Here is a 14,557-nt window from a genome sequence, read left to right on the forward strand (position 1 = left end):
TGTTTCTCTACCTTCCAAAATGTTCTTGGGCAAACTCGGCCTGGCGGTTTAATTTATGGGTTGGTGTGTTTCAAGCTACGCCTTCGGAGATTGGGGGATGTCACTGCCTTGAGAAGATTCTTTTGTTTCAAACTGAGGTTGCCAGTTAGCCTGGCCAAGATATGATTATGCTAATTTGCTTGTGTTATGATTTGTTTCAATAGTACAGGGAAGCTTTTTTTAAAACCGGCCTAAAGAATATTAAGGAAAATGCCATGGCAAGGTGAACGAGAGAGGAACCAAGTTAAAGAAACGAGACAGTGAAGTCCTGATTGTTGAAGATTAGAACTGAGAGGGGCTGTTCGGAGAGCCAAGGCATCCTCAGTCCGGAGGCATAGGTCAAATCAGTAGGAGAAATCACAGCCCTGAGGAGACAGGGGATGAATGTCAAGGCCTCATGTGTGCTCTGCCTCCTGAGCCCAGTCATTTTGATATGGAAAGCCATTGCAATCCCAGAAGAGATTAAAAAGCATTTTACGGAAGAAAAAAAAAAAAAAAAAAGGAAAAAGCATCTTATATCCAAAAAAGTAAGGTTAATTTTCAAAAGAGACAGCAAAGACTAGTAGAAATAACACCAAAAGCTGAGCTCTCTTGTTTTGCTAGCATTGTAGCCTCAGGCAAGCTATTTAATCTCTTTGGGTTTTAATTTTACAATTTACAAAACAAAAGATTTAGGAGATAAAAATCCAGACTCTGTCTGGTTTTATGTTCTATAGCCAGGCATTTTCCCTTAACCTTTTATTTTGAAAAGTTCAAGTCTGTGTAAAAGATAAAGGAATTGAATTAACACCCAGATTCACCAATTGTTAACATTTTGCCACATTTGCTTTATCTGTCTCTTGCTATCTATCTATCATTTATTATCTATCTTTCTATTAACCTATATATTTATCCACAAAGGAAATACAGGAGAAAAAATATATATATTTTTTTATGCAATCACTTAAATTGCAGACATGTATGACATTTTGTCACTAAATACATCACCATGCATCTAAGAAAAAGGATGCTCTTCTCTATAACTACAAATCATAATCACTCCTAAGAAATTGATTATAATTCCATACAATCTAATATCCAATCATATTCATATTTCTACATTGTACCAAATTCTTGCACTTAGGTGTTTACACTTTTGGCCTTGAAAGTTTTAAAATATTGGGTAGTGCTCATCTTTCTCTTTTTTTCTTTTTTGAAAACTTGATTTACATTAACTTTTTGAGGAGACCAGTTATTTTATAGAACATTTCACATACTCTGTTTCCCTCATGAAATTTAACATGCTCTTATATTTCCTGTACATTGAAGTGTAGTCTGGCAACTTGATTGAATTCAGGTTTAACATCTCTGGCAAGAACATTTCACAGGCAATTTTGTGTTCTTCACATGGCATTACGCCAAGAACCACATAATGTCAGACTGTCCCAGTATTTGTGATGGTAAGTTTGAGATGGTTAAAGTGGTGATGGCCAGACTTCTACTGAGCAAAGATACATTTTCTCTTCCTTTGTCCCTAGTAATCTGTGAAGTACTACTTTGACACCAAATGAATAAACTGTTTACAAAAACCTCTCCCCCAGCTATTTTAGTAACCACTGAAGATCCTTACCTGACTCCATCATTATGTTGAGGTTGCAGGTACTGTCTCACTCTGTATTAGCTAGCATTCTCCTGTGACCATGAGCTTATCCTTTTATCCTCTTTCTTCTCTCTCTCTCTCTCCCCCTCCAATTTCTCTCTCTGTTTCTTCTCTCCAACTTTTCCTCTCTGTCCCTAAAATTCTCTCTCCTTCGCCTTTTCTCTCTTTTCTCCCATTCTTTCTCCCTCTCCCTCATATTACTATATGGTCTCATGAATTTCCTTTTATTATTTAATGTTATACTCATTTATTTTGGTTGTCCAAAGGGTCCCAAATTTGGCTAGAGGGAGCCTCTTTAAAATGGATCCTATATGCTTTTATAAGAAAACATTGGTGGGCTTTTCTTTTTTCTTTCTTTTTTTTTTTTTTTGAGTTTTTTATTGCTGTCTAACACTATAAAATATTTCTGATTTGTTTTATATTTTCCTTCGCCAGACCTGGGTTCAACCAGTCCCTAAGGAGTCTTGTTTCTTTTTAATGGATGATGGTATTCACATCAAGATCTGGGCAATAAGAGTGCTCATTGCACCCAAACGTCATTACTTGTAAGTCCTTTCACGTGGGCAAAGCTATATATATATTCAAGAATTCATATATTCTGTTATGGCCGCTCTCGCCCAAGGGAGGATGGGTGGGGCTGTGGAAGCGAAGCTGCTGCCGCGGCTGGGCATCCAGGTTCCCGGCGGTTTGGCGCGCCGCCCCCCCCCCCCCCCGCCCCTGGTGTTCCTGCTTGCGTCCGCCACCATGTCCAGTGATCAATCTCCCACTGTTTCACCGAGCCAAACTATACTCAAGCCAGATGTTTCTACTCCAAATATGAGTGCTGTTTTAACCCTCGAAAACCAAACCGAACCATCTATTTCCCAGATCAGCATCACTCTCCCTCCCACAGCTAGTACAAAGAAAAGTGGAGGGGAATCCGTGGCCCGTCATCTGTCGCCTACGATTTCTCTGTCCAGAGAGGAAGCTGATAACAATGAAGACCCTAACATGGAGGAGGAAGACTTCCTCACGCTGAACAGTTCTCCATCCACCGCCAAAGACACTCTGGACAATGGAGATTAGGGAGAACCAGACTACGACTGGACCACCAACCCCGGAAACGACGAGTCCAGTTAGGCCTTGGAAGGAAACAGGGGCTACCTGGAAATCCAACAGTCAGTGAGATCTTTTAAGACCCCATCCTCAAATATAGCAGAAGAATATAGCCATTTCATTTTTCATCTTATTATTTTTGCTTTTTGCATTGCTGTTGTTTACATATCACAACGAAAGGAAGATTTTTCCTTCTGGTTCAAAGCAGGAAATGGCATGATGGTCTTCATTCCAAAAGAGTGGAGTATCATCATCTAGACCAGAATGTTAATGAGGCAATGTCTTCTCTGAAGATTACCAATGATTATATTTTTTAAAGTACTATGATTTGAGTTTGCTTATTATGTAATTTTATTTGCTTGACTTTTTATATGATACTGTGCAAATCTTTGCCACAGCTGTAGGTATTAAATGAGAGGTGGGTCTCTCTTTAATTTGCCTCGGTGCTTTTGAAATTAAACATCACAAAAAGGAATATATAATTTTTTAATCTACACTTTTAGAGGTGAATTCGATCGGGTGTCCAAAATGTGGAGCTAAACATTACCTGTTAGTTTCTATTGTTTTAGATTTCTTTATCGTACTTCTGGAAGGATTAGTAATGCTACTTTTAAAAGATCTCAAACACTTAACTAAATTCTAACATCATGGTATGCTGCTGACTCAGATTCTCTTTCTGCCATCCAAATAACTTTTTTTAAGGACACATTTCTTTATGCTCCCAAACTATAATCTACAAGGACGCATGTAATAAAACTTTGCATATAAATAACATTTTTCTCTTCAGGAAAATTGCTTTGGATATTTTTGGATAATTTAAACATAATTTAAGATAATGACATTACTCAATGTGACCACAGTTTTAGGTTAATTAATAAATGTATCTAGAAAGTCTGGCAATAGAGACTCTGCAGTTCACAATGGACATAGATAAAATGGTTTGAATTACTGAATTAAATTTAGAGGTAGAAATTGTGGTAAAATATTAAATACATGTACGATTGCTTTTAGTTAACAATTGATTATAGCACGAGTTCCTCCGAGCTTTCAAGCAAGAGGCAGAGTTTAAAACGATATCAGATTTTTTACTTTGTTTATTATTTTATAGTAACTTTGAATAAATTTTAGGGGCCATTGTCACTTAAATTTTATTATGTCTAGATCTTGGAAATTAGAATACCTGAATGAAGTTGTGTACATAAAGAATATATGTGTACACCGACTTTTTCTACCCTTGTACTTGTTTTCTTTTTTTTTAACAGCAACTGGAAATTATTTTCCGTATTTCATTTTAGCCTGTCTATCATAAAGAATCGATCAATGTGTAAATATGTGATTTGAACTGTGGTTGACTTGCAAGTGTCACTGCAATTTTTTAGAAAACATAACCCCTAATATATGTTAAACACCCAGTCACAAGGCCTGGGTGAGTGAGTGGGCATACGCTTTGCTTAGAGAGGGAAGAAGCAGGGGGACAGTCCATCCTTTCTCTCGAGTGGACAATTTACTGTCCAAATAAGGAGGGGAGCATGATAGAAATACACCTGAATTGTTTTATTGTAGTAATTTTTTTTCATATCTGAAATTGCATTATTTAATATTTTAAATAATATTTGAAAAAATAAATGGCAGAAATATCAATCTAAAAAAGAATTCATATATTCGTATTTAATATGAAATGTTTCGTAAGTTCTTTTATTTTCTATTTTTATTTATTTTCTCTTACAGTAAAGTCTTCTCAATTCCTAAAAATATTACTATATCTGCTTATGTGCTTTATCCTACAATATTTATATATAGTATCAAATTTATAATACTAACAGTAATAACAGGTAAACATAATAAAGCTTTAAATGTCATTAAAATTTTTTGTTGTTGTTCTTAAAGTATGTCCCACTCATGGGTGGTCAGCCAGTGTCCTGAAATCAAAATTTACTTGAATCAATTATTTTCTCCATGTGATTGTTTTGTCAATATAATATAGCTAGATTCATTTATTTTACAATGTATTTCCATTTTATAGTTTTTTTCTTTCCATCTCTTTTAATTTAAGTTAACTTTCCAAGTATATAAGATATTCATATGCCCCCATATCCATTCCCAGCACCTCAGTTCCACTACTCCTTCTTGTAGGTTTTATTAATTTCTTCTTGTAGCACACACACAAACACGCACACATTTTCCCTTCTTTCTGAGAAAAGGATCACCTTCTATACAGATTTTTGTACTTTGCTTCCTTCACTCAAAAATATATCCCAAAAGTTACTCCAAATCCATTCATAAAGACCTTCCTCGTTCTTTTTCATGTATCACCAGGTATTTACAAAATGAGACTTTGGGAAACAAGAACCGATAAGTACCTAACACTGTAACAGAAGACTTTAAAGTTGGGAATAGACTTAGAGACCAAGTGTGCCAATTTCTTTTACTTCGTAGTTGTGGAAACTGAAGCTCGGAGGGGTGAAATGACCTACCCTGTGTAGTGGATGCTGGGCTGTGCTGTCCAGATTCTCTTTCAGGACTAAAGAAGGAATCCCATGTCACCCCAATAACTAAAAAATAATAATAACAAATCCCACTTACTAGAAATGCCAGCCGCTGAGCTGGCTGCTGATGCTCCCCACGCGGATTGCCCTGGGCTAGAAAGAGCTACTTCAATAAAGACGCTATTCCTCTCAGACGTAAGCCTCCGACCAAACACAGACTGATGCAGGGGTATAAAGTCCAGTCTCCGTGTCCCAACTTAGGATAACTCTGAAGGGCCACTTTGGCTCCAGAACCCCCATGGGGTAGGCTGAACCCAACTTCTCCCTCTGCCCAGTCCTGCTTCCTCCCTTCCCTGGTGTTGACCCCAAGGGCATGCCTCAGTAAACCTCCTACATATGAGCACTGTCTCAGGGTCTGCCTCCTGGGGAACTCAACCTGAGACACCCAGAGTCATCCAGTTAGAGTAGAATCAAAGCTAGACACAGAAGCTACTGCTTTGCACTGTATCACATTGCCTTTTAATTCCTTACTAATTGACTTGACTATTAAGAACACTGATGCCACTAGTCAAAACCTTTGGGGCAAAAAAGTCTCTATCTTCAGAGTTACTTGCCATCAAAGATAATACTTTATTTTTGTTTTATTCAAAACAAAATGTAACCCAGATATCAGCTACGAAATCTCAATGCTTTGCAATCTGGATAAGATTGGCTCAAAGCTTCATTCCATACTCTGGAAGTCCAAAGCTTTCTGCAAGATTTTTAAAAAATCTTTGAAAAAAGTTTATAATCCTTAAACAATTCTAGCTCTGACTCCCACTTCTAAATGTGCTATCAGGTACATAGTAGGTGCTCAATAAATATTTGTTCTTTTGGGAAACGATTTATTTCCCTCATCCCTTTCTACAGTATAATATGTAGATCCAAATCACAGTGGCTACTTTTTTGCACGTGGATATTTGTGCCGTAAAGATTGGCCCACAGATGAACACGTGACCTGATCTGACCCAATTAGAATCCCCTCCAGAGAATGTGAAAATTAGGACCAAGGGAGAGAGTGCTTCTCTTCTCCGATAGCAAAGCTCTGAGGATAAGAACATGGAACCAACATCTCCTGTTGAGTGGAGAAAGTTTATCTGTATTAGGAAGAAATAAAGCCAACATGTAATGATTAGGAGAGAGATCTGACGGTGTTTGAGTCCCTACATATCATAGTGTCTGAGGCCAGATCTACCTTTACCTTTTCCAGACTGTAAACTGAAAAATGACAGAAATAAATTGTCAGTGCAACAAGCTAAATTACCTCCCCAAAAGTTGACGATAATGGTAAGTGGCAATAACTGTAGTGCAAAAAAAAAAAAAAAAAAAAAAAGTAGAATTAGAAAATAACCCACTACAAGAACAGATTGAAAAACTGAACAATGGGCAGGAGGGGGTGTTGAATTAAGAATTTCTACCATGTTCCACAGTTTTTTAAAATGCAGCCTGTAGTTGGAGAACACTTCCTTCTCCCCATTCCGCCCTTTACTCATCAGCAACACGTGTGATTCCGAAATAACCACGGTCTCTCCTCCAGAAGAATTACCCACAGAAGGGAATGTAATGATTTGACCTATCTAACCTCTCAGCCCTACAGACCTCTGCAATACGGTGGGGAGCATGAAGACTTCCTTTGCTAAATAATGACCAAGAAGGCTTCAGTAAGCTAGACGGGTTTCTATTACTTGTGCCTTATAGAATAGTGACCTTCGAGTTAGCAGAATCACCTTAAATTGGTTGTCCACATGGTCAATTTTATCAAATAATCACAAACCACCAATTGGCTTTGGGAAGTGGAGATTTTGTCATCTACCAACTACTGATACTGCTTTCTCTTTCTTTTGTCAGGAATGGAAGAAAGCCTTAAATACCGGAGGAAGAAAGCCTTAAATGCCAAAGACCTTTGTTTCAGTGGAATTAATTTGCAAATCCTTCCTCTTTGGGGATTCCAAGTAGAATAGTTTTGCTGAAATGACAGACATGACTTAGGGTTTAAGAGAGCCAACCTTCTTAGGTCAATTGCTCCCTTCCTGCCACCTCTACCTTATTTAGTTTCTCAGTGGTGCTCTTCAAAAAAGTTCCCACCAAAATTCTCCTGATACCGAGGCCTATGAGTTCTTGCAGATGAGGAGTCTTCTGGCCATCACACCCAGGTCTTCCTTGAAGTGATGAGACTTCAAAATCCTCCAAGATTTGAGATGAAATGTTGACACAGCTGCCTACAGGGGGATCATGAAGAAATAGAAAACACCACTTTAAATACCAAACTCTAGATTATAATATTAATTTCCAAAACTTAAATTCCATGAACTTTAATTTCTGCATCCATAAAATGAAGAAATACGATACCTATGTCACATGGGTGAAGTAGGGAATGCTGATTGAGTATGTGAATCACTGAACTAATTAATTTGCTGGCTAGACAGGTCAGAGTTCTTGGTTGCAAGCAATAAAAATTCAGCAGGATTAACTTAAGCAAAGAGGGAATCAACACGCAAAACATACCAAGGAGCTCACAGAATTGGTCAGAAAGCAAAAGAGCCAGGCAGGCCGGAAATGTGGGCTAAACCTGAGGCAGCAGGAAGACAGCCAAGGTCTTGCTAGCGAAACAGTCCCTTAGGATGCAGCTGCTGGCAGCCCCGCCCCCTGGACCCACCCACAGCTGCTGGGCCCTCTGCACTGTGCTGCCCCACCCGCCTAGTGCAACTGTCCTGCCAAAAAAAAAGCAGAAATTGGTCCCATTCTGCATTTCTGGGTCTCTGTGCTTCAGCATGCAATCTTTGAAAAAATGTCTGAATGTAATTATGTGAAGAAATTATTGCAATTTTGAAACAACCATTTCTCCTACAATCTGAAGAATTAGTTTCAAGTTTAGTTTATGCCTGCATACCTGCTTCTGCCAAGGACTTGTGCCCTTTTACAGATTAAAACTCAGTAAAAAGTATATATATATATATATATATATATATATATATATATATATATTATATGTATATATATATAATATATGTATGTGTGTGTATATCTATACACACACACACACACACACACACACACAGAAGGATGAATGGATGAACAAACAGACAGATTATCCAGTTGGAAAAAAAAAGATAACTGAAAGAAAATATATGTCAGGCACCTGACTTGAGCAGATGAGGACATTCGGACAATGAATTGAACTTTAAAGTACCTGGCACCCAAAACTGGGAGGAAAATGTGATGGATTACGTAGTTTTAATTTTTCTTTTCACACCAGAATTTTATCTATAGAGATAAATGTTTCCGGTAATAATCTCGTGCAAAAGATTTTCATTTGGGTTTTATATGAAAGTTGTTACATGAGATAGTAGACAGTATCACTAGTTGTGGTTTCCAAACAGAGAGCGGCTTTTTACATGTATTAGGTTCCTGTGAAATATTTTCTAAAGGCAAACCATGCCTCAGAAATGTTTCTACCAGCCACGCTGGAGACAGGGACCAGGTGCTTTGGCCCCTCTGAATTAGTTCCCAGATGCAGCCTGGAGAGTTTGGACGTCCACCTGGCGGTGCCTCCAGTGGGCCTCCCTTAACCAATGCCACATATGTTAAAGCAAGGTTTTGGCACAGTACACCCCACAAATGGATGAACTGGTCTCCGAACATGTTTTATGTGGTGTTGCAGGTGCTCAACGGGTTCAGAGGGGGCAGACTGGCATTTTTTTTCTGGAAGGTTTCAAATCTAACATGGATGTGCTCTTGAAACCCAGACAGCAGCAAAGGCCTCAGCCGGAGGAGTATCTGCAGATAAAATGCTCCTTCTTCTCCTTCTCCTTCTCCTCTTCTTCTTCCTCTTCCTCTTCTGGAAGAAGCCCAGCAACTGCTCCAATTCTGGAACAGGAATAGAGCTTTCACGACCTGAGAGGCAGCCTTCCAGCAATGCCGGTGCTTGTCAAAAACTGCATTGTCAGGGGTGGGAATGACATTAGGAGCCAAGGGGGTAAACCCTGAGTTGTTAGTTTACACAGAAGAGAGTTGGGGGAGGCAATTAGAGCCTGAAAATAACAGTGAATTTGAATGCTTATTAAAAAAAGAAAAGGAAAGGAAAGAAAACTGCTAAAATGTTGGAAACCTCAACTTCATGCCAAAAGAAGATTTGAAGCAGGTTTTTTTCCCTTCCATTTTAAGAAGAAATCAAGATGAAGACAAAAATAAAATTAGGTTAGTAAGATGAAGTGTGGCGTCGAAGTGGTTTTCTGGAAATGCATGCCACATGGTCCTGTAGCAGTTGGATAAGCCCTACAAGAACAAGCCAACCCCTCTTCTCCGCACCCCCCGCCCCACTCCTGCCATTTTCCTTCACTCTACCTATGCCCCCGTGGCAACGCACCCAGGCAACAGGCTCTGGACCCCAACCACACTCACCAAAACCCTCCCACCTCACAGAACCCCACACCCAGGCTAGGCCTGGTGCCCCTTTGCTTCTGGCAACTTTCATCCGGTGTGGGGAGTGAGGGTGAGAGGCTTGGGAAAGGTCAGGCAGGGATGAGAACCAGCAGGCTGAGAGGGGTTTGGAATTCCTGGGTATATTCCAGGGAAACTCGGTCCTGGGATATAAACCGAGGGCAGAGGGCAGCCAGAGGCTAGGAAATAAGATCTGGAAAGCTTCTCTTCAATTTGCAAGTGATAATAATGCCCCTGAGACAGACTTCTGGATAACAGAACACACCCCTTGCACACAGCATTGACCACCAACGTAATGACATATGTAATTATTATCTCAGTTTCAGGGACCTGGAAAGCCAGCCCTAGGCAAATGAAATGAGCTTCCCAAAGAAGGAGCAAAATACATAAGTGAAGTTTGAACCTTTTGCTCCCATGAAGTACATTGATGATAAAATAATTCATGAACTTTAGCAAAAGATTTACTTGTGCAAAAGCAATTGCAATGAAATCTGATGAGAACTAATAACTGTGGCTCAGTGTGATCACGGATACAATGAACCATGTCTGGTTAATAAATTTCTTACAAGTTTTATTGGATTATTACAATATAATAAGATCAACACGTTTATGACATTTTCACAAGTTATGCACTTCATGGTGTTTGCCTACCGTACTCTTAAATTCTCTAAGAGATTAAGGTAATCAATTATTTTATAAAGTTTATGGGCTCATGGCACTTCGCAGGATGAGGTATAAAACAAAAAGACTTAAGTCTTTGCTCCAGAGTCACCCTGCATTTCTAATGAGAATGATAGTATCATATGAGACAAATTGGTACCTTTATAATTTAGTCTTTAAGATTCAGTACTGAAAGGGAGGCTCTCAGAACGCCCACCAAAAAATGGGGGTGCGGGGTGGATGGTCTGGACTTAATTCATGTACACTGCCACCAGGTGGCGGCAGAGTGCCATGGGTTGTAAGGTTTGAAAGGGTGGGTGGAGGATTTATTAAAATTAGACTGATTCTGGGTTCAGACTACAGATTTACAACCAGAGAAATTTTTATTCCTTATTTATTAAAAACATTAACTGAAATAGGAAAATTCAAATAAACTATAAATAAATACTTTAAATAGAGGTGTTACAAATGAAAAGTATTGCTATATCATTCCCTTCAATCTCTTAAGGTTCCTTTTCTTTACAGATGCCTTCAAAGGAAATTATCAGCTACTCCTCGTGTTGTTTTAATGTATAATCTCCCCAAATCTCTGGGTTGTGTTTGTTTGGCAAAAACTTCCAAAGCTCAGTTTTGGGCTAGAAAGAATGGTTAAGGGAATTTATAGGGCGCTGGTGGGGAAGGCAACAGAGGGTGACCAACTGTCCTGGTTTGCCAAGACCATCCTGGTTTTAGCACCAAAAGACCCCTTAGTCCCAAGAACACCAAAATAAAAATATAACTCCCTATTTCAGACTCTCTGCTCCAAGACCTTTACTTCTTGCCATTAGGGGGAAGGGGAGAGGCAAAGTTTCCTGCCATTTGCTGAACCCCACAAATCCCACACATAGAAACCTTCCTTTAAAAGTGAGCCTTTGCTCTTGGATTATGGGTATGCTTTATTTTTACATGGAGGCAGAATATACAGTCAAGGGCGGATGGGCCAACTACATCAGGAAAATAGACTAGGCCTTGAAGAAGGCTATCAGTCCATCGTCACCTCTAAGGCTAACCTTCCCAGCCTCTAATGAAGCTACCCTGTGGGTGGAAGGCAAGCAGAAAGGAATCAGCCCCAGCTGACAGAGGATGCAGACTCTGGAGCAAAGGCCGGAGGCTCTGAGAAGAGATATATTTAGTCCAGCTCTGTTAATAGCTGACCCCCTTGAATCTCCTCGGGAACATAGCCAGGAGAGTTCTTGACAGTGAGTTGGGAGTGAAATAACAAGAATAGGCTTATAACTTGAAAAGAATATCTTTAAGGAAATGACCTGAAAAAGGACAATTCCGCGGAGATTAGATTAAAATGTTAATGTTATTCTGTGAATTGCTTCCCTGAGCAGTTTATATTCTTTACATTCATTTTCTGTATTCTTTCATGGAATTCGTTTAATCCTAATTGAGCTCTTCTTCAGGACAAGTGTTCTTTGTCAAGTTCGTGTTCTCGGGCACGAAGTACTAACAAATCTTGCTTCGTACACCTGTCATCTGCCAGCGCCTATTAATAAAGAAACCACCAGGGTATGATAATGTTCTTAAAGACAGAAATTTGGTAAGAATTACCTGCAAGCCCTCTAAAGGGTGAACAGGGGACACTGACGTGGAGACCAAGTCACGGCAGGATGGTAGGGGTAAGGTGACTTGCCCCGAGGCCCGGAGTGGGTACGATGAACAAAGATGGCTCAGTGGCACAAACGGATCAGAACAACACATTTATTTATTGACTGTGAAGCTGGGGAACGGAAGGCAGCTGAGAAATATGGTTCAGTTCCTAACTTGACGATGAATAAGCAGGCTTTAATTTACATTGCACAGTGTGAGCTGGCCATATGTTATGTAAATAGCTGTAGGTCCCTTTAAGAAAAGAAATAGTGTGCAGACAAAGCCCTTTTGTACCACTGGCTGAGGCCTACCTTGATCTGCATTGAATGAAAGAAAGGCCACCTGAATAGAGTTGCCAGATAAAATGTAAGACACCCAGTTACATTTAAATATCAGATAAACAACAAAAAGGTTTTGGTATAAGAACGTCCCAAATATTGTAGAGGACATACTTAAAAGATCTATCTGTTGTATATTTGAGTTCAAATTTAACCGGACGTCCTGTATTTTTGTTTGCTGAATCTGGTAACCCTACACCTGGGAACAAAAAGGAAAGGACCGTGAGACGGGGAGAGAAGTGTTGTCACCAAGGCAAAGGAACAGGAAGTTGGCACCCCCCTGAGAGAGGAGGAGACACTCAGTGAGAGAGTCCAGGTGTGTGGAGAAAAAATGCTGGATGCCACAGCAGAAGCTCCCACGCACCCCTGCGAAAGCTTCGGTGTTCTCCAGCTTGCCTCGTTTCTGTTGGAGTGAACAGTCCAGCACTGAAAACTATTTCATTGGCCATGATGGGGCATATAATGTTCTCGTTTATTTGGCAGAAGTCCAGCCTTTCGAAAGAGGCCTGCAAAATTCTACCGATTAAAGACCCACTCCAATGAAAGCAAAGGAGAGTGAGGGTGGGTAGAGGGGAGTTATAAAATTGGAAGGACGTGTGGGGTCCAGAATGAGCCACCACAAGTTGTGCCTCAGAAGTCTGCAGATTACTTTGAGCTAAAGGCAATTTTAGCTTCAGGCTCAAGAGAAAGGTCTGCAGATTACTTTGAGCTAAAGGCAATTTTAGCTCCAGGCCCTCCCCCACCTTGAGTTAGGGGCCTTGACCATTATAAGAGATTATCAGCAATAATTTCTTTTTGAGATCTATATGGCAGAGCAAACTTTACTAAACATCTGCTCTTCTTATCTGCAATGACTTTTTGAAGCCTCCAAGGCACTTCATCTTATCCTTAGCTCAGGATGTCTCGTATACCTCAATCACCCTTTCTGTCTCCGAACCTCACCTGTATGTGGGGTCTCTGACTCTCTCATGCATGCAGGGTTCCCATACATATGTAGGAATTAAATTTGGTCATTTTCTCTTGCTAATCTGTGTCATGTTTATTTGATTATTAGGCCAGCAAGAAGAACTTTGAGGTTAGAGGAAAGTTTGTTCCTTCTTCATGGATGAAAGAACAGGAGGAAATACAGGAAACAGCAGCCAATTTCTGGAAGAAGAGCTGGTGGGTGGAGAAGAGGTAACAGCTCTCTTTGGACAGGCCAAGGAGCTGGTACGTGCCTAAGTTCAGAGAGGCCAGGCATGCCAGAAAAAAAGGAAGCAGGGTTTTTCACTGAAGGGTGGAAACCCCCATCCCCTCACCAGTGGCTGGCGAGGAGACTGGAGGGATGCTCTCTGCAGAAACTGAAAGGTAGAAATATCAGTCTTTGAAACTCCGGATATGACAAAAAATAGAAGTTATCCGGGCTGAAAGTAGTAGGAGTAATTGAAAGTCTGCAAATGCAGTGACTGAGTCCTGGGAACCTTGATCTGCTCTGGACACAGAAGAGGCCCCACCCCAGCCCCAGGCAGGGAAGAGGAAGTTTCCTCCCTAGAGCGAGGGAATGGCCTCAGAGGAGGGACTTCCCACATGTTACCACCATCCCCACCCCCTCTGCCCCAGTACGCAAACATAACTCACATTGTTTTTAATCTGTTTATTGGTGCCATAATCTTAAACATAAATAGATATCCAAGTATTATCAACCGTTGGGGGAAATTTCCCACCCTTTCCCAAAAGACCCTCTCCCCTGAAGAAGACAAGATTAAGCAAGAGGGGAAAAAAGGAAGGAAGGAAGGAAGGAAGGAAGGAAGGAAGGAAGGAAGGAAGGAAGGAAGGAAGGAAGGAAGGAAGGAAGGAAAAGAAACTAGATGAATAGGTAATGTCAGATATACAAAAAAAAATTAACTTCTAATTAGTATCCTCAAATATTTGAGAAGGCGTGACATATTCTTCCTCCCTCAAAAGAACAGAATATGATTAAAAGGAAACTGCAGAACAAAATAATTTTGGAAATTTTAAGCATGATACTAAAACACAAACTTTATCGAGGCTTAGAATATAAAGAAGATACCTCTCATAAAGTAGAATAGAAAGACAAAAATATGGAAAATATGACAAAATATTAAAGACATAGAGAATCAATTCGGGAAGACCAATATAATGGACTTTTCACATAATGGACTTTTCAGAAAACAGAGTAGCAAGAA

At 39.9% G+C, this 14,557-nt stretch overlaps 1 pseudogene; it reads left to right on the top strand.

The window, feature by feature from the left end:
* Positions 1 to 2,281: 2,281 nt before the first annotated feature.
* LOC118600448 lies at positions 2,282 to 3,150 on the top strand (annotated as a pseudogene).
* The last annotated feature ends 11,407 nt before the right edge of the window (positions 3,151 to 14,557 follow it).

This window comes from Rousettus aegyptiacus, unplaced genomic scaffold, assembly GCF_014176215.1.
Source record: "Rousettus aegyptiacus isolate mRouAeg1 unplaced genomic scaffold, mRouAeg1.p scaffold_m13_p_3, whole genome shotgun sequence".
Lineage (NCBI taxonomy): Eukaryota > Metazoa > Chordata > Mammalia > Chiroptera > Pteropodidae > Rousettus > Rousettus aegyptiacus.